The 27,453-nt window shown below is 32.4% G+C and overlaps 17 non-coding genes across 17 annotated transcripts; all 17 read right to left on the reverse strand.

Moving 5' to 3' along the window:
* Positions 1–586: 586 nt before the first annotated feature.
* Positions 587–657, reverse strand: TRNAG-CCC (transfer RNA glycine (anticodon CCC)). Its single transcript has one exon. It is a non-coding gene; the product is annotated as a tRNA-Gly (tRNA).
* Positions 658–2,665: 2,008 nt separating this feature from the next.
* Positions 2,666–2,736, reverse strand: TRNAG-CCC (transfer RNA glycine (anticodon CCC)). The gene has a single exon. It is a non-coding gene; the product is annotated as a tRNA-Gly (tRNA).
* Positions 2,737–3,186: 450 nt separating this feature from the next.
* On the reverse strand, positions 3,187–3,257 carry TRNAG-CCC (transfer RNA glycine (anticodon CCC)). Its single transcript has one exon. It is a non-coding gene; the product is annotated as a tRNA-Gly (tRNA).
* Positions 3,258–4,222: 965 nt separating this feature from the next.
* Positions 4,223–4,293, reverse strand: TRNAG-CCC (transfer RNA glycine (anticodon CCC)). The gene has a single exon. It is a non-coding gene; the product is annotated as a tRNA-Gly (tRNA).
* Positions 4,294–5,781: 1,488 nt separating this feature from the next.
* Positions 5,782–5,852, reverse strand: TRNAG-CCC (transfer RNA glycine (anticodon CCC)). The gene has a single exon. It is a non-coding gene; the product is annotated as a tRNA-Gly (tRNA).
* Positions 5,853–6,823: 971 nt separating this feature from the next.
* Positions 6,824–6,894, reverse strand: TRNAG-CCC (transfer RNA glycine (anticodon CCC)). Its single transcript has one exon. It is a non-coding gene; the product is annotated as a tRNA-Gly (tRNA).
* A 965-nt stretch (positions 6,895–7,859) lies between these two features.
* TRNAG-CCC (transfer RNA glycine (anticodon CCC)) lies at positions 7,860–7,930 on the reverse strand. Its single transcript has one exon. It is a non-coding gene; the product is annotated as a tRNA-Gly (tRNA).
* A 1,486-nt stretch (positions 7,931–9,416) lies between these two features.
* TRNAE-CUC (transfer RNA glutamic acid (anticodon CUC)) lies at positions 9,417–9,487 on the reverse strand. The gene has a single exon. It is a non-coding gene; the product is annotated as a tRNA-Glu (tRNA).
* A 2,528-nt stretch (positions 9,488–12,015) lies between these two features.
* TRNAG-CCC (transfer RNA glycine (anticodon CCC)) lies at positions 12,016–12,086 on the reverse strand. The gene has a single exon. It is a non-coding gene; the product is annotated as a tRNA-Gly (tRNA).
* A 1,486-nt stretch (positions 12,087–13,572) lies between these two features.
* TRNAG-CCC (transfer RNA glycine (anticodon CCC)) lies at positions 13,573–13,643 on the reverse strand. The gene has a single exon. It is a non-coding gene; the product is annotated as a tRNA-Gly (tRNA).
* A 3,044-nt stretch (positions 13,644–16,687) lies between these two features.
* TRNAG-CCC (transfer RNA glycine (anticodon CCC)) lies at positions 16,688–16,758 on the reverse strand. The gene has a single exon. It is a non-coding gene; the product is annotated as a tRNA-Gly (tRNA).
* Positions 16,759–18,244: 1,486 nt separating this feature from the next.
* On the reverse strand, positions 18,245–18,315 carry TRNAG-CCC (transfer RNA glycine (anticodon CCC)). Its single transcript has one exon. It is a non-coding gene; the product is annotated as a tRNA-Gly (tRNA).
* Positions 18,316–19,801: 1,486 nt separating this feature from the next.
* On the reverse strand, positions 19,802–19,872 carry TRNAG-CCC (transfer RNA glycine (anticodon CCC)). Its single transcript has one exon. It is a non-coding gene; the product is annotated as a tRNA-Gly (tRNA).
* Positions 19,873–22,404: 2,532 nt separating this feature from the next.
* TRNAG-CCC (transfer RNA glycine (anticodon CCC)) lies at positions 22,405–22,475 on the reverse strand. Its single transcript has one exon. It is a non-coding gene; the product is annotated as a tRNA-Gly (tRNA).
* A 1,486-nt stretch (positions 22,476–23,961) lies between these two features.
* TRNAG-CCC (transfer RNA glycine (anticodon CCC)) lies at positions 23,962–24,032 on the reverse strand. Its single transcript has one exon. It is a non-coding gene; the product is annotated as a tRNA-Gly (tRNA).
* A 1,486-nt stretch (positions 24,033–25,518) lies between these two features.
* TRNAG-CCC (transfer RNA glycine (anticodon CCC)) lies at positions 25,519–25,589 on the reverse strand. Its single transcript has one exon. It is a non-coding gene; the product is annotated as a tRNA-Gly (tRNA).
* Positions 25,590–26,562: 973 nt separating this feature from the next.
* Positions 26,563–26,633, reverse strand: TRNAG-CCC (transfer RNA glycine (anticodon CCC)). The gene has a single exon. It is a non-coding gene; the product is annotated as a tRNA-Gly (tRNA).
* Positions 26,634–27,453: the final 820 nt, after the last annotated feature.

Genomic DNA, 27,453 nt, shown 5'->3' on the forward strand with positions numbered 1-27,453 from the left:
GCAGTGTTTTTAGTGAGATTCAATATATATTAATTTGAAACATTTCATAGGATTCAAAAGACACATTATGCACTAGCCAGGTCTCAAACCAAGGTCGCACGAATGATAATCTTGCATGATACCCCTACACTAGCACATTCTTAAAGAACTACATTCACATAAAAGATGTCTTACAATCAATTGTTAATCTCTAGTGAAAATTGTGCAATGTGACGGTGTTTTTCAAGTGAAGTTGTACTATCTCCACTGCCTTATAAGTTTCCCACAATAAGAAATACATATATTTACTCTTTGGATGTATTTTTTTTCAAGGAAAGATTTGATAATGACATTGTGGAGCAGATGTCAAAAATTAAGAATTATAATTGACTTCACAATTAAAGCTTTAACTCTTTAGTGTTTGTATCACTAGTACATTTTTTTTACCTGTGGAGAGAAAATGTTACCTCTATGCTTTTTAAAAATTTTGTGAATTGATACATTTTCAAGGACTATCTCTGAGAAAAGCAATAAAGCTATGTTTTTTATACAGATTATTTATATATTAATTTAACAGATTTTATAGAATTCAAAAGACACATTTTCATGCGCTAGCCGGGACTCGAACCCGGGTCGCAAGAATGGGAATCTTGCATGATACCCCTACACTACTAGCGCTTTTTAGCTACCTATAATTCACACAACAAATGACTAACAATCAATTGATGATCTTTAGTCAAAAATGTTCAATTTGGCTATGATTTTCAAGTGAAATTGTACTATTTGCACTGTTGTATAGATTTCCCAAGATAAGAAATACATATCTTTGCTCCATGGATGTATTTTTAGTTCAAGGAAGATTGTGCTAAAGAGTTTGTGGAACAAATATAAATAATTCGGAAATGTAATTGCATTTACAATAGCAGCTTTGGGTCTTTAGTGTTTGTGTCAGTAGCACATTTTTTTTACCTGTGGAGAGGAAATGTTACTATTATGCTTTTTAAGAATTTGGTGAATAGAGACATCTTGGAGGCTCATCTTTGAGAAATGCAATATTGTAATGTTTTTAGTGAGATTCAATATATATTAATTTGAAAAATGTCATAGGATTCAAAAAACACATTTTCATGCGCTAGCCGGGACTCGAACCCGGGTCGGAAGAATGGGAATCTTGCATGATACCCGTACACAACTAGTGCTCTTTAGAAACCTTTAATTCACACAACAAATGGCTAACAATCAATTGATAATCTTTAGTCAAAAATGTGCAATTTGGCTATGATTTTCAAGTGAAATTGTTCTATTTGCACTGTAGTATAGATTTCCCAAGATAAGAAGTACATACATTTGCTCCATGGATGTATTTTTAGTTCAAGGAAGATTGTGCTAAAGAGTTTTTGGAACAAATGTAGTTAATTCGGAAATGTAATTGCCTTTACAATAGCAGCTTTGGGTCTTTAGTGTTTGTGTCCGTAGCACTTTTTTTTTTACCTGTGGAGAGGAAATGTTACTATTATGCTTTTTAAGAATTTGGTGAATAGAGACATCTTGGAGGCTCATCTTTGAGAAATGCAATATTGTAATGTTTTTAGTGAGATTCAATATATATTAATTTGAAAAATGTCATAGGATTCAAAAAACACATTTTCATGTGCTCGCCGGGACTCTAACCTAGGTCACAAGAATGGGAATCTTGCATGATACCCCTACACTACTAGCGCTCTTTAGAAACTTTTAATTCACATAACAAATGACTAACAATCAATTGATAATCTTTAGTCAAAAATGTGCAATTTGGCTATGATTTTCAAGTGAAATTGTACTATTTGCACTGTTGTATAGATTTCCCAAGATAAGAAGTACATACATTTTCTCCATGGATGTATTTTTAGTTCAAGGAAGATTGTGCTAAAGAGTTAGTGGAGCAAATATAAATAATTCGGAAATGTTATTGCCTTTACAATAGCAGCTTTGGGACTTTAGTGTTTGTGCCAGTAGCACAATTTTTTTACCTGTGGAGAGGAAGTGTTACTTCTATGCTTTTTAAGAATTTGGTGAATAGAGACATCTTGGATGCTAATCTCTGAGAAATGCAATATTGCAGTGTTTTTAGTGAGATTCAATATATATTAATTTGAAACATTTCATAGGATTCAAAAGACACATTATGCACTAGCCGGGTCTCAAACCAAGGTCGCACGAATGATAATCTTGCATGATACCCCTACACTAGCACATTCTTAAAGAACTACATTCACATAAAAGAATTCTTACAATCAATTGTTAATCTCTAGTGAAAATTGTGCAATGTGACGGTGTTTTTCAAGTGAAGTTGTACTATCTCCACTGCCTTATAAGTTTCCCACAATAAGAAATACATATATTTACTCTTTGGATGTATTTTTTTTCAAGGAAAGATTTGATAATGACATTGTGGAGCAGATGTCAAAAATTAAGAATTATAATTGACTTCACAATTAAAGCTTTAACTCGTTAGTGTTTGTATCACTAGTACATTTTTTTTACCTGTGGAGAGAAAATGTTACCTCTATGCTTTTTAAAAATTTTGTGAATTGATACATTTTCAAGGACTATCTCTGAGAAAAGCAATAAAGCTATGTTTTTTATACAGATTAATGATATATTAATTTAACAGATTTTATAGAATTCAAAAGACACACTTTCATGCGCTAGCCGGGACTCGAACCCGGGTCACAAGAATGGGAATCTTGCATGATACCCCTACACTACTAGCGCTTTTTAGCTACCTATAATTCACACAACAAATGACTAACAATCAATTGATGATCTTTAGTCAAAAATGTTCAATTTGGCTATGATTTTCAAGTGAAATTGTACTATTTGCACTGTTGTATAGATTTCCCAAGATAAGAAATACATATCTTTGCTCCATGGATGTATTTTTAGTTCAAAGAAGATTGTGCTAAAGAGTTTGTGGAACAAATATAAATAATTCGGAAATGTAATTGCCTTTACAATAGCTGCTTTGGGTCTTTAGTGTTTGTGTCAGTAGCACATTTTTTTTACCTGTGGAGAGGAAATGTTACTATTATGCTTTTTAAGAATTTGGTGAATAGAGACATCTTGGAGGCTCATCTTTGAGAAATGCAATATTGTAATGTTTTTAGTGAGATTCAATATATATTAATTTGAAAAATGTCTTAGGATTCAAAAGACACATTTTCATGCGCTAGCCGGGACTCGAACCCGGGCCGCAAGAATGGGAATCTTGCACGATACCCCTACTCTACTAGCGCTCTTTAGAAACCTTTAATTCACACAACAAATGACTAACACTCAATTGATAATCTTTAGTCAAAAATGTGCAATTTGGCTATGATTTTCAAGTGAAATTGTTCTATTTGCACTGTAGTATAGATTTCCCAAGATAAGAAGTACATACATTTGCTCCATGGATGTATTTTTAGTTCAAGGAAGATTGTGCTAAAGAGTTTTTGGAGCAAATATAAATAATTCGGAAATGTAATTGCCTTTACAATAGCAGCTTTGGGACTTTAGTGTTTGTGTCAGTAGCACAATTTTTTTACCTGTGGAGAGGAAGTGTTACTTCTATGCTTTTTAAGAATTTGGTGAATAGAGACATCTTGGATGCTAATCTCTGAGAAATGCAATATTGCAGTGTTTTTAGTGAGATTCAATATATATTAATTTGAAACATTTCATAGGATTCAAAAGACACATTATGCACTAGCCAGGTCTCAAACCAAGGTCGCACGAATGATAATCTTGCATGATACCCCTACACTAGCACATTCTTAAAGAACTACATTCACATAAAAGAAGTCTTACAATCAATTGTTAATCTCTAGTGAAAATTGTGCAATGTGATGGTGTTTTTCAAGTGAAGTTGTACTATCTCCACTGCCTTATAAGTTTCCCACAATAAGAAATACATATATTTAATCTTTGGATGCATTTTTTTTCAAGGAAAGATTTGATAATGACATTGTGGAGCAGATGTAAAAAATTAAGAAATATAATTGACTTCACAATTAAAGCTTTAACTCTTTAGTGTTTGTATCACTGGTACATTTTTTTTACCTGTGGAGAGAAAATGTTACCTCTATGCTTTTTAAGAATTTTGTGAATTGAGACATCTTCAAGGACTATCTCTGAGAAAAGCAATAAAGCTATGTTTTTTATACAGATTAATTATATATTAATTTAACAGATTTTATAGAATTGAAAAGACACACTTTTATGCGCTAGCTGGGACTCGAACCCAGGTCGCAAGAATGGGAATCTTGAATGATACTCCTACACTACTAGCGCTTTTTAGCTACCTATAATTCACACAACAAATGATTAACAATCAATTGATGATCTTTAGTCAAAAATGTTCAATTTGGCTATGATTTTCAAGTGAAATTGTACTATTTGCACTGTTGTATAGATTTCCCAAGATAAGAAATACATATCTTTGCTCCATGGATGTATTTTTAGTTCAAGGAAGATTGTGCTAAAGAGTTTTTGGAACAAATGTAGTTAATTCGGGAAATGTAATTGCCTTTACAATAGCAGCTTTGGGTCTTTAGTGTTTGTGTCCGTAGCACTTTTTTTTTACCTGTGGAGAGGAAATGTTACTATTATGCTTTTTAAGAATTTGCTGAATAGAGACATCTTGGAGGCTCATCTTTGAGAAATGCAATATTGTAATGTTTTTAGTGAGATTCAATATATATTAATTTGAAAAATGTCATAGGATTCAAAAAACACATTTTCATGCGCTAGCCAGGACGCGAACCCGGGTCGCACGAATGGGAATCTTGCATGATACTCCTACACTACTCGCGCTTTTTAGCTACCTATAATTTACACAACAAATGACTAACAATCAATTGATGATTTTTAGTCAAAAATGTTCAATTTGGCTATGATTTTCAAGTGAAATTGTACTATTTGCACTGTAGAATAGATTTCCCAAGATAAGAAGTACATACATTTTCTCCATGAATGTATTTTTAGTTCAAGGAAGATTGTGCTAAAGAGTTTGTGGAGCAAATATAAATAATTCGGAAATGTAATTGCGTTTACAATAGCAGCTTTGGGACTTTAGTGTTTGTGTCAGTAGCACATTTTTTTTACCTGTGGAGAGGAAGTGTTACTTCTATGCTTTTTAAGAATTTAGTGAATAGAGACATCTTGGATGCTAATCTCTGAGAAATGCAATATTGCAGTTGTTTTAGTGAGATTCAATATATATTAATTTGAAACATTTCATAGGATTCAAAAGACACATTATGCACTAGCCAGGTCTCAAACCAAGGTCGCACGAATGATAATCTTGCATGATACCCCTACACTAGCACATTCTTAAAGAACTACATTCACATAAAAGAAGTCTTACAATCAATTGTTAATCTCTAGTGAAAATTGTGCAATGTGACGGTGTTTTTCAAGTGAAGTTGTACTATCTCCACTGCCTTATAAGTTTCCCACAATAAGAAATACATATATTTAATCTTTGGATGTATTTTTTTTCAAGGAAAGATTTGATAATGACATTGTGGAGCAGATGTAAAAAATGAAGAAATATAATTGACTTCACAATTAAAGCTTTAACTCTTTAGTGTTTGTATCACTGGTACATTTTTTTTTACCTGTGGAGAGAAAATGTTACCTCTATGCTTTTTAAGAATTTTGTGAATTGAGACATCTTCAAGGACTATCTCTGAGAAAAGCAATAAAGCTATGTTTTTTATACAGATTAATTATATATTAATTTAACAGATTTTATAGAATTGAAAAGACACACTTTTATGCGCTAGCTGGGACTCGAACCCCGGTCACAAGAATGGGAATCTTGCATGATACCCCTACACTACTAGCGCTTTTTAGCTACCTATAATTCACACAACAAATGACTAACAATCAATTGATGATCTTTAGTCAAAAATGTTCAATTTGGCTATGATTTTCAAGTGAAATTGTACTATTTGCACTGTTGTATAGATTTCCCAAGATAAGAAATACATATCTTTGCTCCATGGATGTATTTTTAGTTCAAGGAAGATTGTGCTAAAGAGTTTTTGGAACAAATGTAGTTAATTCGGAAATGTAATTGCCTTTACAATTACAGCTTTGGGTCTTTAGTGTTTGTGTCCGTAGCACTTTTTTTTTACCTGTGGAGAGGAAATGTTACTATTATGCTTTTTAAGAATTTGGTGAATAGAGACATCTTGGAGGCTCATCTTTGAGAAATGCAATATTGTAATGTTTTTAGTGAGATTCAATATATATTAATTTGAAAAATGTCATAGGATTCAAAAAACACATTTTCATGCGCTAGCCGGGACGCGAACCCGGGTCGCACGAATGGGAATCTTGCATGATACCCCTACACTACTCGCGCTTTTTAGCTACCTATAATTTACACAACAAATGACTAACAATCAATTGATGATCTTTAGTCAAAAATGTTCAATTTGGCTATGATTTTCAAGTGAAATTGTACTATTTGCACTGTTGTATAGATTTCCCAAGATAAGAAATACATATCTTTGCTCCATGGATGTATTTTTAGTTCAAGGAAGATTGTGCTAAAGAGTTTGTGGAACAAATATAAATAATTCGGAAATGTAATTGCCTTTACAATAGCAGCTTTGGGTCTTTAGTGTTTGTGTCAGTAGCACATTTTTTTTACCTGTTTAGAGGAAATGTTACTATTATGCTTTTTAAGAATTTGGTGAATAGAGACATCTTGGAGGCTCATCTTTGAGAAATGCAATAGTGTAATGTTTTTAGTGAGATTCAATATATATTAATTTGAAAAATGTCATAGGATTCAAAAAACACATTTTCATGCGCTAGCCGGGACTCGAACCCGGGTCGCAAGAATGGGAATCTTGCATGATACCCCTACACTACTAGCACTCTTTAGAAATCTTTAATTCGCACAACAAATAACTAACAATCAATTGATAATCTTTAGTCAAAAATGTTCAATTTGGCTATGATTTTCAAGTGAAATTGTACTATTTGCACTGTAGAATAGATTTCCCAAGATAAGAAGTACATACATTTTCTCCATGAATGTATTTTTAGTTCAAGGAAGATTGTGCTAAAGAGTTTGTGGAGCAAATATAAATAATTCGGAAATGTAATTGCGTTTACAATAGCAGCTTTGGGACTTTAGTGTTTGTGTCAGTAGCACATTTTTTTTACCTGTGGAGAGGAAGTGTTACTTCTATGCTTTTTAAGAATTTGGTGAATAGAGACATCTTGGATGCTAATCTCTGAGAAATGCAATATTGCAGTTGTTTTAGTGAGATTCAATATATATTAATTTGAAACATTTCATAGGATTCAAAAGACACATTATGCACTAGCCAGGTCTCAAACCAAGGTCGCACGAATGATAATCTTGCATGATACCCCTACACTAGCACATTCTTAAAGAACTACATTCACATAAAAGAAGTCTTACAATCAATTGTTAATCTCTAGTGAAAATTGTGCAATGTGACTGTGTTTTTCAAGTGAAGTTGTACTATCTCCACTGCCTTATAAGTTTCCCACAATAAGAAATACATATATTTAATCTTTGGATGTATTTTTTTTCAAGGAAAGATTTGATAATGACATTGTGGAGCAGATGTAAAAAATTAAGAAATATAATTGACTTCACAATTAAAGCTTTAACTCTTTAGTGTTTGTATCACTGGTACATTTTTTTTACCTGTGGAGAGAAAATGTTACCTCTATGCTTTTTAAGAATTTTGTGAATTGAGACATCTTCAAGGACTATCTCTGAGAAAAGCAATAAAGCTATGTTTTTTATACAGATTAATTAAATATTAATTTAACAGATTTTATAGAATTGAAAAGACACACTTTTATGCGCTAGCTGGGACTCGAACCCCGGTCACAAGAATGGGAATCTTGCATGATACCCCTACACTACTAGCGCTTTTTAGCTACCTATAATTCACACAACAAATGACTAACAATCAATTGATGATCTTTAGTCAAAAATGTTCAATTTGGCTATGATTTTCAAGTGAAATTGTACTATTTGCACTGTTGTATAGATTTCCCAAGATAAGAAATACATATCTTTGCTCCATGGATGTATTTTTAGTTCAAGGAAGATTGTGCTAAAGAGTTTTTGGAACAAATGTAGTTAATTCGGAAATGTAATTGCCTTTACAATTGCAGCTTTGGGTCTTTAGTGTTTGTGTCCGTAGCACTTTTTTTTTACCTGTGGAGAGGAAATGTTACTATTATGCTTTTTAAGAATTTGGTGAATAGAGACATCTTGGAGGCTCATCTTTGAGAAATGCAATATTGTAATGTTTTTAGTGAGATTCAATATATATTAATTTGAAAAATGTCATAGGATTCAAAAAACACATTTTCATGCGCTAGCCAGGACTCTAACCCGGGTCACAAGAATGGGAATCTTGCATGATACCCCTACACTACTAGCGCTCTTTAGAAACTTTTAATTCACATAACAAATGACTAACAATCAATTGATAATCTTTAGTCAAAAATGTGCAATTTGGCTATGATTTTCAAGTGAAATTGTACTATTTGCACTGTTGTATAGATTTCCCAAGATAAGAAGTACATACATTTTCTCCATGGATGTATTTTTAGTTCAAGGAAGATTGTGCTAAAGAGTTTGTGGAGCAAATATAAATAATTTGGAAATGTTATTGCCATTACAATAGCAGCTTTGGGACTTTAGTGTTTGTGCCAGTAGCATAATTTTTTTACCTGTGGAGAGGAAGTGTTACTTCTATGCTTTTTAAGAATTTGGTGAATAGAAACATCTTGGATGCTAATCTCTGAGAAATGCAATATTGCAGTGTTTTTAGTGAGATTCAATATATATTAATTTGAAACATTTCATAGGATTCAAAAGACACATTATGCACTAGCCAGGTCTCAAACCAAGGTCGCACGAATGATAATCTTGCATGATACCCCTACACTAGCACATTCTTAAAGAACTACATTCACATAAAAGAAGTCTTACAATCAATTGTTAATCTCTAGTGAAAATTGTGCAATGTGACGGTGTTTTTCAAGTGAAGTTGTACTATCTCCACTGCCTTATAAGTTTCCCACAATAAGAAATACATATATTTACTCTTTGGATGTATTTTTTTTCAAGGAAAGATTTGATAATGACATTGTGGAGCAGATGTCAAAAATTAAGAATTATAATTGACTTCACAATTAAAGCTTTAACTCTTTAGTGTTTGTATCACTAGTACATTTTTTTTACCTGTGGAGAGAAAATGTTACCTCTATGCTTTTTAAAAATTTTGTGAATTGATACATTTTCAAGGACTATCTCTGAGAAAAGCAATAAAGCTATGTTTTTTATACAGATTATTTATATGTTAATTTAACAGATTTTATAGAATTCAAAAGACACATTTTCATGCGCTAGCCGGGACTCGAACCCGGGTCGCAAGAAGGAGAATCTTGCATGATACCCCTACACTACTAGCGCTTTTTAGCTACCTATAATTCACACAACAAATGACTAACAATCAATTGATGATCTTTAGTCAAAAATGTTCAATTTGGCTATGATTTTCAAGTGAAATTGTACTATTTGCACTGTTGTATAGATTTCCCAAGATAAGAAATACATATCTTTGCTCCATGGATGTATTTTTAGTTCAAAGAAGATTGTGCTAAAGAGTTTGGGAACAAATATAAATAATTCGGAAATGTAATTGCCTTTACAATAGCTGCTTTGGGTCTTTAGTGTTTGTGTCAGTAGCACATTTTTTTTACCTGTGGAGAGGAAATGTTACTATTATGCTTTTTAAGAATTTGGTGAATAGAGACATCTTGGAGGCTTATCTTTGAGAAATGCAATATTGTAATGTTTTTAGTGAGATTCAATATATATTAATTTGAAAAATGTCTTAGGATTCAAAAGACACATTTTCATGCGCTAGCCGGGACTCGAACCCGGGCCACAAGAATGGGAATTTTGCATGATACCCCTACTCTACTAGCACTCTTTAGAAACCTTTAATTCACACAACAAATGACTAACACTCAATTGATAATCTTTAGTCAAAAATGTGCAATTTGGCTATGATTTTCAAGTGAAATTGTTCTATTTGCACTGTAGTATAGATTTCCCAAGATAAGAAGTACATACATTTGCTCCATGGATGTATTTTTAGTTCAAGGAAGATTGTGCTAAAGAGTTTTTGGAGCAAATATAAATAATTCGGAAATGTAATTGCCTTTACAATAGCAGCTTTGGGACTTTAGTGTTTGTGTCAGTAGCACAATTTTTTTACCTGTGGAGAAGAAGTGTTACTTCTATGCTTTTTAAGAATTTGGTGAATAGAGACATCTTGGATGCTAATCTCTGAGAAATGCAATATTGCAGTGTTTTTAGTGAGATTCAATATATATTAATTTGAATCATTTCATAGGATTCAAAAGACACATTATGCACTAGCCAGGTCTCAAACCAAGGTCGCACGAATGATAATCTTGCATGATACCCCTACACTAGCACATTCTTAAAGAGCTACATTCACATAAAAGAAGTCTTACAATCAATTGTTAATCTCTAGTGAAAATTGTGCAATGTGACTGTGTTTTTCAAGTGAAGTTGTACTATCTCCACTGCCTTATAAGTTTCCCACAATAAGAAATACATATATTTAATCTTTGGATGCATTTTTTTTCAAGGAAAGATTTGATAATGACATTGTGGAGCAGATGTAAAAAATTAAGAAATATAATTGACTTCACAATTAAAGCTTTAACTCTTTAGTGTTTGTATCACTGGTACATTTTTTTTACCTGTGGAGAGAAAATGTTACCTCTATGCTTTTTAAGAATTTTGTGAATTGAGACATCTTCAAGGACTATCTCTGAGAAAAGCAATAAAGCTATGTTTTTTCTACAGATTAATTATATATTAATTTAACAGATTTTATAGAAGTGAAAAGACACACTTTTATGCGCTAGCTGGGACTCGAACCCAGGTCGCAAGAATGGGAATCTTGCATGATACTCCTACACTACTAGCACTTTTTAGCTACCTATAATTCACACAACAAATGATTAACAATCAATTGATGATCTTTAGTCAAAAATGTTCAATTTGGCTATGATTTTCAAGTGAAATTGTACTATTTGCACTGTTGTATAGATTTCCCAAGATAAGAAATACATGTCTTTGCTCCATGGATGTATTTTTAGTTCAAGGAAGATTGTGCTAAAGAGTTTTTGGAACAAATGTAGTTAATTCGGGAAATGTAATTGCCTTTACAATAGCAGCTTTGGGTCTTTAGTGTTTGTGTCCGTAGCACTTTTTTTTTACCTGTGGAGAGGAAATGTTACTATTATGCTTTTTAAGAATTTGCTGAATAGAGACATCTTGGAGGCTCATCTTTGAGAAATGCAATATTGTAATGTTTCTAGTGAGATTCAATATATATTAATTTGAAAAATGTCATAGGATTCAAAAAACACATTTTCATGCGCTAGCCGGGACGCGAACCCCGGTCGCACGAATGGGAATCTTGCACGATACCCCTACACTACTCGCGCTTTTTAGCTACCTATAATTTACATAACAAATGACTAACAATCAATTGATGATCTTTAGTCCAAAATGTACAATTTGGCTATGATATTCTAGTGAAATTGTACTATTTGCACTGTTGTATAGATTTCCCAAGATAAGAAATACATATCTTTGCTCCATGGATGTATTTTTAGTTCAAGGAAGATTGTGCTAAAGAGTTTGTGGAACAAATATAAATAATTCGGAAATGTAATTGCCTTTACAATAGCAGCTTTGGGTCTTTAGTGTTTGTGTCAGTAGCACATTTTTTTTACCTGTTTAGAGGAAATGTTACTATTATGCTTTTTAAGAATTTGGTGAATAGAGACATCTTGGAGACTCATCTTTGAGAAATGCAATATTGTAATGTTTTTAGTGAGATTCAATATATATTAATTTGAAAAATGTCATAGGATTCAAAAAACACATTTTCATGCGCTAGCCGGGACTCGAACCCGGGTCGCAAGAATGGGAATCTTGCATGATACCCCTACACTACTAGCGCTCTTTAGAAATCTTTAATTCGCACAACAAATAACTAACAATCAATTGATAATCTTTAGTCAAAAATGTTCAATTTGGCTATGATTTTCAAGTGAAATTGTACTATTTGCACTGTTGTATAGATTTCCCAAGATAAGAAATACATATCTTTGCTCCATGGATGTATTTTTAGTTCAAGGAAGATTGTGCTAAAGAGTTTTTGGAACAAATGTAGTTAATTCGGAAATGTAATTGCCTTTACAATTGCAGCTTTGGGTCTTTAGTGTTTGTGTCCGTAGCACTTTTTTTTTACCTGTGGAGAGGAAATGTTACTATTATGCTTTTTAAGAATTTGGTGAATAGAGACATCTTGGAGGCTCATCTTTGAGAAATGCAATATTGTAATGTTTTTAGTGAGATTCAATATATATTAATTTGAAAAATGTCATAGGATTCAAAAAACACATTTTCATGCGCTAGCCAGGACTCTAACCCGGGTCACAAGAATGGGAATCTTGCATGATACCCGTACACTACTAGTGCTCTTTAGAAACCTTTAATTCACACAACAAATGACTAACAATCAATTGATAATCTTTAGTCAAAAATGTGCAATTTGGCTATGATTTTCAAGTGAAATTGTTCTATTTGCACTGTAGTATAGATTTCCCAAGATAAGAAGTACATACATTTGCTCCATGGATGTATTTTTAGTTCAAGGAAGATTGTGCTAAAGAGTTTTTGGAGCAAATATAAATAATTCGGAAATGTAATTGCCTTTACAATAGCAGCTTTGGGACTTTAGTGTTTGTGTCAGTAGCACTATTTTTTTTACCTGTGGAGAGGAAGTGTTACTTCTATGCTTTTTAAGAATTTGGTGAATAGAGACATCTTGGATGCAAATCTCTGAGAAATGCAATATTGCAGTGTTTTTAGTGAGATTCAATATATATGAATTTGAAACATTTCATAGGATTCAAAAGACACATTATGCTCTAGCCAGGTCTCAAAAAAGGTCGCACGAATGATAATCTTGCATGATACCCCTACACTAGCACATTCTTAAAGAACTACATTCACATAAAAGAAGTCTTACAATCAATTGTTAATCTCTAGTGAAAATTGTGCAATGTGATGGTGTTTTTCAAGTGAAGTTGTACTATCTCCACTGCCTTATAAGTTTCCCACAATAAGAAATACATATATTTAATCTTTGGATGTATTTTTTTTCAAGGAAAGATTTGATAATGACATTGTGGAGCAGATGTAAAAAATTAAGAAATATAATTGACTTCACAATTAAAGCTTTAACTCTTTAGTGTTTGTATCACTGGTACATTTTTTTTACCTGTGGAGAGAAAATGTTACCTCTATGCTTTTTAAGAATTTTGTGAATTGAGACATCTTCAAGGACTATCTCTGAGAAAAGCAATAAAGCTATGTTTTTTATACAGATTAATTATATATTAATTTAACAGATTTTATAGAATTGAAAAGACACACTTTTATGCGCTAGCTGGGACTCGAACCCCGGTCACAAGAATGGGAATCTTGCATGATACCCCTACACTACTAGCGCTTTTTAGCTACCTATAATTCACACAACAAATGACTAACAATCAATTGATGATCTTTAGTCAAAAATGTTCAATTTGGCTATGATTTTCAAGTGAAATTGTACTATTTGCACTGTTGTATAGATTTCCCAAGATAAGAAATACATATCTTTGCTCCATGGATGTATTTTTAGTTCAAGGAAGATTGTGCTAAAGAGTTTTTGGAACAAATGTAGTTAATTCGGAAATGTAATTGCCTTTACAATTGCAGCTTTGGGTCTTTAGTGTTTGTGTCCGTAGCACTTTTTTTTTTACCTGTGGAGAGGAAATGTTACTATTATGCTTTTTAAGAATTTGGTGAATAGAGACATCTTGAAGGCTCATCTTTGAGAAATGCAATATTGTAATGTTTTTAGTGAGATTCAATATATATTAATTTGAAAAATGTCATAGGATTCAAAAAACACATTTTCATGCGCTAGCCAGGACTCTAACCCGGGTCACAAGAATGGGAATCTTGCATGATACCCCTACACTACTAGCGCTCTTTAGAAACTTTTAATTCACATAACAAATGACTAACAATCAATTGATAATCTTTAGTCAAAAATGTGCAATTTGGCTATGATTTTCAAGTGAAATTGTACTATTTGCACTGTTGTATAGATTTCCCAAGATAAGAAGTACATACATTTTCTCCATGGATGTATTTTTAGTTCAAGGAAGATTGTGCTAAAGAGTTTGTGGAGCAAATATAAATAATTTGGAAATGTTATTGCCTTTACAATAGCAGCTTTGGGACTTTAGTGTTTGTGCCAGTAGCATAATTTTTTTACCTGTGGAGAGGAAGTGTTACTTCTATGCTTTTTAAGAATTTGGTGAATAGAGACATCTTGGATGCTAATCTCTGAGAAATGCAATATTGCAGTGTTTTTAGTGAGATTCAATATATATTAATTTGAAACATTTCATAGGATTCAAAAGACACATTATGCACTAGCCAGGTCTCAAACCAAGGTCGCACGAATGATAATCTTGCATGATACCCCTACACTAGCACATTCTGAAGGAACTACATTCACATAAAAGAAGTCTTACAATCAATTGTTAAACTCTAGTGAAAATTGTGCAATGTGACTGTGTTTTTCAAGTGAAGTTGTACTATCTCCACTGCCTTATAAGTTTCCCACAATAAGAAATACATATATTTACTCTTTGGATGTATTTTTTTTCAAGGAAAGATTTGATAATGACATTGTGGAGCAGATGTAAAAAATTAAGAAATATAATTGACTTCACAATTAAAGCTTTAACTCTTTAGTGTTTGTATCACTGGTACATTTTTTTTACCTGTGGAGAGAAAATGTTACCTCTATGCTTTTTAAGAATTTTGTGAATTGAGACATCTTCAAGGACTATCTCTGAGAAAAGCAATAAAGCTATGTTTTTTATACAGATTAATTATATATTAATTTAACAGATTTTATAGAATTGAAAAGACACACTTTTATGCGCTAGCTGGGAGTCGAACCCCGGTCACAAGAATGGGAATCTTGCATGATACCCCTACACTACTAGCGCTTTTTAGCTACCTATAATTCACACAACAAATGACTAACAATCAATTGATGATCTTTAGTCAAAAATGTTCAATTTGGCTATGATTTTCAAGTGAAATTGTACTATTTGCACTGTTGTATAGATTTCCCAAGATAAGAAATACATATCTTTGCTCCATGGATGTATTTTTAGTTCAAGGAAGATTGTGCTAAAGAGTTTTTGGAACAAATGTAGTTAATTCGGAAATGTAATTGCCTTTACAATTGCAGCTTTGGGTCTTTAGTGTTTGTGTCCGTAGCACTTTTTTTTTACTTGTGGAGAGGAAATGTTACTATTATGCTTTTTAAGAATTTGGTGAATAGAGACATCTTGGAGGCTCATCTTTGAGAAATGCAATATTGTAATGTTTTTAGTGAGATTCAATATATATTAATTTGAAAAATGTCATAGGATTCAAAAAACACATTTTCATGCGCTAGCCAGGACTCTAACCCGGGTCACAAGAATGGGAATCTTGCATGATACCCCTACACTACTAGCGCTCTTTAGAAACTTTTAATTCACATAACAAATGACTAACAATCAATTGATAATCTTTAGTCAAAAATGTGCAATTTGGCTATGATTTTCAAGTGAAATTGTACTATTTGCACTGTTGTATAGATTTCCCAAGATAAGAAGTACATACATTTTCTCCATGGATGTATTTTTAGTTCAAGGAAGATTGTGCTAAAGAGTTTGTGGAGCAAATATAAATAATTTGGAAATGTTATTGCCTTTACAATAGCAGCTTTGGGACTTTAGTGTTTGTGCCAGTAGCATAATTTTTTTACCTGTGGAGAGGAAGTGTTACTTCTATGCTTTTTAAGAATTTGGTGAATAGAGACATCTTGGATGCTAATCTCTGAGAAATGCAATATTGCAGTGTTTTTAGTGAGATTCAATATATATTAATTTGAAACATTTCATAGGATTCAAAAGACACATTATGCACTAGCCAGGTCTCAAACCAAGGTCGCACGAATGATAATCTTGCATGATACCCCTACACTAGCACATTCTTAAGGAACTACATTCACATAAAAGAAGTCTTACAATCAATTGTTAAACTCTAGTGAAAATTGTGCAATGTGACTGTGTTTTTCAAGTGAAGTTGTACTATCTCCACTGCCTTATAAGTTTCCCACAATAAGAAATACATATATTTACTCTTTGGATGTATTTTTTTTCAAGGAAAGATTTGATAATGACATTGTGGAGCAGATGTAAAAAATTAAGAAATATAATTGACTTCACAATTAAAGCTTTAACTCTTTAGTGTTTGTATCACTGGTACATTTTTTTTACCTGTGGAGAGAAAATGTTACCTCTATGCGTTTTAAGAATTTTGTGAATTGAGACATCTTCAAGGACTATCTCTGAGAAAAGCAATAAAGCTATGTTTTTTATACAGATTAATTATATATTAATTTAACAGATTTTATAGAATTCAAAAGACACACTTTTATGCGCTAGCTGGGACTCAAACCCAGGTCGCAAGAATGGGAATCTTGCATGATACCCCTACACTACTAGCGCTTTTTAGCTACCTATAATTCACACAACAAATGACTAACAATCAATTGATGATCTTTAGTCAAAAATGTTCAATTTGGCTATGATTTTCAAGTGAAATTGTACTATTTGCACTGTTGTATAGATTTCCCAAGATAAGAAATACATATCATTGCTCCATGGATGTATTTTTAGTTCAAGGAAGATTGTGCTAAAGAGTTTTTGGAACAAATGTAGTTAATTCGGAAATGTAATTGCCTTTACAATTGCAGCTTTGGGTCTTTAGTGTTTGTGTCCGTAGCACTTTTTTTTTACCTGTGGAGAGGAAATGTTACTATTATGCTTTTTAAGAATTTGGTGAATAGAGACATCTTGGAGGCTCATCTTTGAGAAATGCAATATTGTAATGTTTTTAGTGAGATTCAATATATATTAATTTGAAAAATGTCATAGGATTCAAAAAACACATTTTCATGCGCTAGCCAGGACTCTAACCCGGGTCACAAGAATGGGAATCTTGCATGATACCCCTACACTACTAGCGCTCTTTAGAAACTTTTAATTCACATAACAAATGACTAACAATCAATTGATAATCTTTAGTCAAAAATGTGCAATTTGGCTATGATTTTCAAGTGAAATTGTACTATTTGCACTGTTGTATAGATTTCCCAAGATAAGAAGTACATACATTTTCTCCATGGATGTATTTTTAGTTCAAGGAAGATTGTGCTAAAGAGTTTGTGGAGCAAATATAAATAATTTGGAAATGTTATTGCCTTTACAATAGCAGCTTTGGGACTTTAGTGTTTGTGCCAGTAGCATAATTTTTTTACCTGTGGAGAGGAAGTGTTACTTCTATGCTTTTTAAGAATTTGGTGAATAGAAACATCTTGGATGCTAATCTCTGAGAAATGCAATATTGCAGTGTTTTTAGTGAGATTCAATATATATTAATTTGAAACATTTCATAGGATTCAAAAGACACATTATGCACTAGCCGGGTCTCAAACCAAGGTCGCACAAATGATAATCTTGCATGATACCCCTACACTAGCACATTCTTAAAGAACTACATTCACATAAAAGAAGTCTTACAATCAATTGTTAATCTCTAGTGAAAATTGTGCAATGTGACGGTGTTTTTCAAGTGAAGTTGTACTATCTCCACTGCCTTATAAGTTTCCCACAATAAGAAATACATATATTTACTCTTTGGATGTATTTTTTTTCAAGGAAAGATTTGATAATGACATTGTGGAGCAGATGTCAAAAATTAAGAATTATAATTGACTTCACAATTAAAGCTTTAACTCTTTAGTGTTTGTATCACTAGTACATTTTTTTTACCTGTGGAGAGAAAATGTTACCTCTATGCTTTTTAAAAATTTTGTGAATTGATACATTTTCAAGGACTATCTCTGAGAAAAGCAATAAAGCTATGTTTTTTATACAGATTAATTATATATTAATTTAACAGATTTTATAGAATTCAAAAGACACACTTTCATGCGCTAGCCGGGACTCGAACCCGGGTCGCAAGAATGGGAATCTTGCATGATACCCCTACACTACTAGCGCTTTTTAGCTCCCTATAATTCACACAACAAATGACTAAAAATCAATTGATGATCTTTAGTCAAAAATGTTCAATTTGGCTATGATTTTCAAGTGAAATTGTACTATTTGCACTGTTGTATAGATTTCCCAAGATAAGAAATACATATCTTTGCTCCATGGATGTATTTTTAGTTCAAAGAAGATTGTGCTAAAGAGTTTGTGGAACAAATATAAATAATTCGGAAATGTAATTGCCTTTACAATAGCTGCTTTGGGTCTTTAGTGTTTGTGTCAGTAGCACATTTTTTTTACCTGTGGAGAGGAAATGTTACTATTATGCTTTTTAAGAATTTGGTGAATAGAGACATCTTGGAGGCTCATCTTTGAGAAATGCAATATTGTAATGTTTTTAGTTAGATTCAATATATATTAATTTGAAAAATGTCTTAGGATTCAAAAGACACATTTCATTGCGCTAGCCGGGACTCGAACCCGGGCCGCAAGAATGGGAATCTTGCATGATACCCCTACTCTATTAGTGCTCTTTAGAAACCTTTAATTCACACAACAAATGACTAACACTCAATTGATAATCTTTAGTCAAAAATTTGCAATTTGGCTATGATTTTCAAGTGAAATTGTTCTATTTGCACTGTAGTATAGATTTCCCAAGATAAGAAGTACATACATTTGCTCCATGGATGTATTTTTAGTTCAAGGAAGATTGTACTAAAGAGTTTTTGGAGCAAATATAAATAATTCGGAAATGTAATTGCCTTTACAATAGCAGCTTTGGGACTTTAGTGTTTGTGTCAGTAGCACAATTTTTTTACCTGTGGAGAGGAAGTGTTACTTCTATGCTTTTTAAGAATTTGGTGAATAGAGACATCTTGGATGCTAATCTCTGAGAAATGCAATATTGCAGTGTTTTTAGTGAGATTCAATATATATTAATTTGAAACATTTCATAGGATTCAAAAGACACATTATGCACTAGCCAGGTCTCAAACCAAGGTCGCACGAATGATAATCTTGCATGATACCCCTACACTAGCACATTCTTAAAGAACTACATTCACATAAAAGAAGTCTTACAATCAATTGTTAATCTCTAGTGAAAATTGTGCAATGTGACTGTGTTTTTCAAGTGAAGTTGTACTATCTCCACTGCCTTATAAGTTTCCCACAATAAGAAATACATATATTTAATCTTTGGATGCATTTTTTTTCAAGGAAAGATTTGATAATGACATTGTGGAGCCGATGTAAAAAATTAAGAAATATAATTGACTTCACAATTAAAGCTTTAACTCTTTAGTGTTTGTATCACTGGTACATTTTTTTTACCTGTGGAGAGAAAATGTTACCTCTATGCTTTTTAAGAATTTTGTGAATTGAGACATCTTCAAGGACTATCTCTGAGAAAAGCAATAAAGCTATGTTTTTTATACAGATTAATTATATATTAATTTAACAGATTTTATAGAATTGAAAAGACACACTTTTATGCGCTAGCTGGGACTCGAACCCAGGTCGCAAGAATGGGAATCTTGCATGATACTCCTACACTACTAGCGCTTTTTAGCTACCTATAATTCACACAACAAATGATTAACAATCAATTGATGATCTTTAGTCAAAAATGTTCAATTTGGCTATGATTTTCAAGTGAAATTGTACTATTTGCACTGTTGTATAGATTTCCCAAGATAAGAAATACATATCTTTGCTCCATGGATGTATTTTTAGTTCAAGGAAGATTGTGCTAAAGAGTTTTTGGAACAAATGTAGTTAATTCGGGAAATGTAATTGCCTTTACAATAGCAGCTTTGGGTCTTTAGTGTTTGTGTCCGTAGCACTTTTTTTTTACCTGTGGAGAGGAAATGTTACTATTATGCTTTTTAAGAATTTGGTGAATAGAGACATCTTGGAGGCTCATCTTTGAGAAATGCAATATTGTAATGTTTTTAGTGAGATTCAATATATATTAATTTGAAAAATGTCATAGGATTCAAAAAACACATTTTCATGCGCTAGCCAGGACTCTAACCCGGGTCACAAGAATGGGAATCTTGCATGATACCCCTACACTACTAGCGCTCTTTAGAAACTTTTAATTCACATAACAAATGACTAACAATCAATTGATAATCTTTAGTCAAAAATGTGCAATTTGGCTATGATTTTCAAGTGAAATTGTACTATTTGCACTGTTGTATAGATTTCCCAAGATAAGAAGTACATACATTTTCTCCATGGATGTATTTTTAGTTCAAGGAAGATTGTGCTAAAGAGTTTGTGGAGCAAATATAAATAATTTGGAAATGTTATTGCCTTTACAATAGCAGCTTTGGGACTTTAGTGTTTGTGCCAGTAGCATAATTTTTTTACCTGTGGAGAGGAAGTGTTACTTCTATGCTTTTTAAGAATTTTGTGAATTGAGACATCTTCAAGGACTATCTCTGAGAAAAGCAATAAAGCTATGTTTTTTCTACAGATTAATTATATATTAATTTAACAGATTTTATAGAATTGAAAAGACACACTTTTATGCGCTAGCTGGGACTCAAACCCAGGTCGCAAGAATGGGAATCTTGCATGATACTCCTACACTACTAGCGCTTTTTAGCTACCTATAATTCACACAACAAATGATTAACAATCAATTGATGATCTTTAGTCAAAAATGTTCAATTTGGCTATGATTTTCAAGTGAAATTGTACTATTTGCACTGTTGTATAGATTTCCCAAGATAAGAAATACATATCTTTGCTCCATGGATGTATTTTTAGTTCAAGGAAGATTGTGCTAAAGAGTTTTTGGAACAAATGTAGTTAATTCGGGAAATGTAATTGCCTTTACAATAGCAGCTTTGGGTCTTTAGTGTTTGTGTCCGTAGCACTTTTTTTTTACCTGTGGAGAGGAAATGCTACTATTATGCTTTTTAAGAATTTGCTGAATAGAGACATCTTGGAGGCTCATCTTTGAGAAATGCAATATTGTAATGTTTTTAGTGAGATTCAATATATATTAATTTGAAAAATGTCATAGGATTCAAAAAACACATTTTCATGGGCTAGCCGGGACGCGAACCCGGGTCGCACGAATGGGAATCTTGCATGATACCCCTACACTACTCGCGCTTTTTAGCTACCTATCATTTACACAACAAATGACTAACAATCAATTGATGATCTTTAGTCAAAAATGTGCAATTTTGCTATGATTTTCAAGTGAAATTGTTCTATTTGCACTGTAGTATAGATTTCCCAAGATAAGAAGTACATACATTTGCTCCATGGATGTATTTTTAGTTCAAGGAAGATTGTGCTAAAGAGTTTTTGGAGCAAATATAAATAATTCGGAAATGTAATTGCCTTTACAATAGCAGCTTTGGGACTTTATTGTTTGTGTCAGTAGCACTATTTTTTTTACCTGTGGAGAGGAAGTGTTACTTCTATGCTTTTTAAGAATTTGGTGAATAGAGACATCTTGGATGCAAATCTCTGAGAAATGCAATATTGCAGTGTTTTTAGTGAGATTCAATATATATTAATTTGAAACATTTCATAGGATTCAAAAGACACATTATGCTCTAGCCAGGTCTCAAACCAAGGTCGCACGAATGATAATCTTGCATGATACCCCTACACTAGCACATTCTTAAAGAACTACATTCACATAAAAGAAGTCTTACAATCAATTGTTAATCTCTAGTGAAAATTGTGCAATGTGATGGTGTTTTTCAAGTGAAGTTGTACTATCTCCACTGCCTTATAAGTTTCCCACAATAAGAAATACATATATTTAATCTTTGGATGCATTTTTTTTCAAGGAAAGATTTGATAATGACATTGTGGAGCAGATGTAAAAAATTAAGAAATATAATTGACTTCACAATTAAAGCTTTAACTCTTTAGTGTTTGTATCACTGGTACATTTTTTTTACCTGTGGAGAGAAAATGTTACCTCTATGCGTTTTAAGAATTTTGTGAATTGAGACATCTTCAAGGACTATCTCTGAGAAAAGCAATAAAGCTATGTTTTTTATACAGATTAATTATATATTAATTTAACAGATTTTATAGAATTCAAAAGACACACTTTTATGCGCTAGCTGGGACTCAAACCCAGGTCGCAAGAATGGGAATCTTGCATGATACCCCTACACTACTAGCGCTTTTTAGCTACCTATAATTCACACAACAAATGACTAACAATCAATTGATGATCTTTAGTCAAAAATGTTCAATTTGGCTATGATTTTCAAGTGAAATTGTACTATTTGCACTGTTGTATAGATTTCCCAAGATAAGAAATACATATCTTTGCTCCATGGATGTATTTTTAGTTCAAGGAAGATTGTGCTAAAGAGTTTTTGGAACAAATGTAGTTAATTCGGAAATGTAATTGCCTTTACAATTGCAGCTTTGGGTCTTTAGTGTTTGTGTCCGTAGCACTTTTTTTTTACCTGTGGAGAGGAAATGTTACTATTATGCTTTTTAAGAATTTGGTGAATAGAGACATCTTGGAGGCTCATCTTTGAGAAATGCAATATTGTAATGTTTTTAGTGAGATTCAATATATATTAATTTGAAAAATGTCATAGGATTCAAAAAACACATTTTCATGCGCTAGCCAGGACTCTAACCCGGGTCACAAGAATGGGAATCTTGCATGATACCCCTTCACTACTAGCGCTCTTTAGAAACTTTTAATTCACATAACAAATGACTAACAATCAATTGATAATCTTTAGTCAAAAATGTGCAATTTGGCTATGATTTTCAAGTGAAATTGTACTATTTGCACTGTTGTATAGATTTCCCAAGATAAGAAGTACATACATTTTCTCCATGGATGTATTTTTAGTTCAAGGAAGATTGTGCTAAAGAGTTTGTGGAGCAAATATAAATAATTTGGAAATGTTATTGCCTTTACAATAGCAGCTTTGGGACTTTAGTGTTTGTGCCAGTAGCATAATTTTTTTACCTGTGGAGAGGAAGTGTTACTTCTATGCTTTTTAAGAATTTGGTGAATAGAAACATCTTGGATGCTAATCTCTGAGAAATGCAATATTGCAGTGTTTTTAGTGAGATTCAATATATATTAATTTGAAACATTTCATAGGATTCAAAAGACACATTATGCACTAGCCGGGTCTCAAACCAAGGTCGCACGAATGATAATCTTGCATGATACCCCTACACTAGCACATTCTTAAAGAACTACATTCACATAAAAGAAGTCTTACAATCAATTGTTAATCTCTAGTGAAAATTGTGCAATGTGACGGTGTTTTTCAAGTGAAGTTGTACTATCTCCACTGCCTTATAAGTTTCCCACAATAAGAAATACATATATTTACTCTTTGGATGTATTTTTTTTCAAGGAAAGATTTGATAATGACATTGTGGAGCAGATGTCAAAAATTAAGAATTATAATTGACTTCACAATTAAAGCTTTAACTCTTTAGTGTTTGTATCACTAGTACATTTTTTTTACCTGTGGAGAGAAAATGTTACCTCTATGCTTTTTAAAAATTTTGTGAATTGATACATTTTCAAGGACTATCTCTGAGAAAAGCAATAAAGCTATGTTTTTTATACAGATTAATTATATATTAATTTAACAGATTTTATAGAATTCAAAAGACACACTTTCATGCGCTAGCCGGGACTCGAACCCGGGTCGCAAGAATGGGAATCTTGCATGATACCCCTACACTACTAGCGCTTTTTAGCTACCTATAATTCACACAACAAATGACTAAAAATCAATTGATGATCTTTAGTCAAAAATGTTCAATTTGGCTATGATTTTCAAGTGAAATTGTACTATTTGCACTGTTGTATAGATTTCCCAAGATAAGAAATACATATCTTTGCTCCATGGATGTATTTTTAGTTCAAAGAAGATTGTGCTAAAGAGTTTGTGGAACAAATATAAATAATTCGGAAATGTAATTGCCTTTACAATAGCTGCTTTGGGTCTTTAGTGTTTGTGTCAGTAGCACATTTTTTTTACCTGTGGAGAGGAAATGTTACTATTATGCTTTTTAAGAATTTGGTGAATAGAGACATATTGGAGGCTCATCTTTGAGAAATGCAATATTGTAATGTTTTTAGTTAGATTCAATATATATTAATTTGAAAAATGTCTTAGGATTCAAAAGACACATTTCATTGCGCTAGCCGGGACTCGAACCCGGGCCGCAAGAATGGGAATCTTGCATGATACCCCTACTCTATTAGTGCTCTTTAGAAGCCTTTAATTCACACAACAAATGACTAACACTCAATTGATAATCTTTAGTCAAAAATTTGCAATTTGGCTATGATTTTCAAGTGAAATTGTTCTATTTGCACTGTAGTATAGATTTCCCAAGATAAGAAGTACATACATTTGCTCCATGGATGTATTTTTAGTTCAAGGAAGATTGTGCTAAAGAGTTTTTGGAGCAAATATAAATAATTCGGAAATGTAATTGCCTTTACAATAGCAGCTTTGGGACTTTAGTGTTTGTGTCAGTAGCACAATTTTTTTACCTGTGGAGAGGAAGTGTTACTTCTATGCTTTTTAAGAATTTGGTGAATAGAGACATCTTGGATGCTAATCTCTGAGAAATGCAATATTGCAGTGTTTTTAGTGAGATTCAATATATATTAATTTGAAACATTTCATAGGATTCAAAAGACACATTATGCACTAGCCAGGTCTCAAACCAAGGTCGCACGAATGATAATCTTGCATGATACCCCTACACTAGCACATTCTTAAAGAACTACATTCACATAAAAGAAGTCTTACAATCAATTGTTAATCTCTAGTGAAAATTGTGCAATGTGACTGTGTTTTTCAAGTGAAGTTGTACTATCTCCACTGCCTTATAAGTTTCCCACAATAAGAAATACATATATTTAATCTTTGGATGCATTTTTTTTCAAGGAAAGATTTGATAATGACATTGTGGAGCCGATGTAAAAAATTAAGAAATATAATTGACTTCACAATTAAAGCTTTAACTCTTTAGTGTTTGTATCACTGGTACATTTTTTTTACCTGTGGAGAGAAAATGTTACCTCTATGCTTTTTAAGAATTTTGTGAATTGAGACATCTTCAAGGACTATCTCTGAGAAAAGCAATAAAGCTATGTTTTTTATACAGATTAATTATATATTAATTTAACAGATTTTATAGAATTGAAAAGACACACTTTTATGCGCTAGCTGGGACTCGAACCCAGGTCGCAAGAATGGGAATCTTGCATGATACTCCTACACTACTAGCGCTTTTTAGCTACCTATAATTCACACAACAAATGATTAACAATCAATTGATGATCTTTAGTCAAAAATGTTCAATTTGGCTATGATTTTCAAGTGAAATTGTACTATTTGCACTGTTGTATAGATTTCCCAAGATAAGAAATACATATCTTTGCTCCATGGATGTATTTTTAGTTCAAGGAAGATTGTGCTAAAGAGTTTTTGGAACAAATGTAGTTAATTCGGGAAATGTAATTGCCTTTACAATAGCAGCTTTGGGTCTTTAGTGTTTGTGTCCGTAGCACTTTTTTTTTACCTGTGGAGAGGAAATGTTACTATTATGCTTTTTAAGAATTTGGTGAATAGAGACATCTTGGAGGCTCATCTTTGAGAAATGCAATATTGTAATGTTTTTAGTGAGATTCAATATATATTAATTTGAAAAATGTCATAGGATTCAAAAAACACATTTTCATGGGCTAGCCAGGACTCTAACCCGGGTCACAAGAATGGGAATCTTGCATGATACCCCTACACTACTAGCGCTCTTTAGAAACTTTTAATTCACATAACAAATGACTAACAATCAATTGATAATCTTTAGTCAAAAATGTGCAATTTGGCTATGATTTTCAAGTGAAATTGTACTATTTGCACTGTTGTATAGATTTCCCAAGATAAGAAGTACATACATTTTCTCCATGGATGTATTTTTAGTTCAAGGAAGATTGTGCTAAAGAGTTTGTGGAGCAAATATAAATAATTTGGAAATGTTATTGCCTTTACAATAGCAGCTTTGGGACTTTAGTGTTTGTGCCAGTAGCATAATTTTTTTACCTGTGGAGAGGAAGTGTTACTTCTATGCTTTTTAAGAATTTTGTGAATTGAGACATCTTCAAAGACTATCTCTGAGAAAAGCAATAAAGCTATGTTTTTTCTACAGATTAATTATATATTAATTTAACAGATTTTATAGAATTGAAAAGACACACTTTTATGCGCTAGCTGGGACTCGAACCCAGGTCGCAAGAATGGGAATCTTGCATGATACTCCTACACTACTAGCGCTTTTTAGCTACCTATAATTCACACAACAAATGATTAACAATCAATTGATGATCTTTAGTCAAAAATGTTCAATTTGGCTATGATTTTCAAGTGAAATTGTACTATTTGCACTGTTGTATAGATTTCCCAAGATAAGAAGTACATACATTTGCTCCATGGCTGTATTTTTAGTTCAAGGAAGATTGTGCTAAAGAGTTTTTGGAGCAAATATAAATAATTCGGAAATGTAATTGCCTTTACAATAGCAGCTTTGGGACTTTAGTGTTTGTGTCAGTAGCACTATTTTTTTTACCTGTGGAGAGGAAGTGTTACTTCTATGCTTTTTAAGAATTTGGTGAATAGAGACATCTTGGATGCAAATCTCTGAGAAATGCAATATTGCAGTGTTTTTAGTGAGATTCAATATATATTAATTTGAAACATTTCATAGGATTCAAAAGACACATTATGCTCTAGCCAGGTCTCAAACCAAGGTCGCACGAATGATAATCTTGCATGATACCCCTACACTAGCACATTCTTAAAGAACTACATTCACATAAAAGAAGTCTTACAATCAATTGTTAATCTCTAGTGAAAATTGTGCAATGTGATGGTGTTTTTCAAGTGAAGCTGTACTATCTCCACTGCCTTATAAGTTTCCCACAATAAGAAATACATATATTTAATCTTTGGATGCATTTTTTTTCAAGGAAAGATTTGATAATGACATTGTGGAGCAGATGTAAAAAATTAAGAAATATAATTGACTTCACAATTAAAGCTTTAACTCTTTAGTGTTTGTATCACTGGTACATTTTTTTTACCTGTGGAGAGAAAA

Source organism: Taudactylus pleione, unplaced genomic scaffold, assembly GCF_031769625.1.
Source record: "Taudactylus pleione unplaced genomic scaffold, aTauple2 ptg000497l, whole genome shotgun sequence".
Taxonomy (NCBI): domain Eukaryota; kingdom Metazoa; phylum Chordata; class Amphibia; order Anura; family Myobatrachidae; genus Taudactylus; species Taudactylus pleione.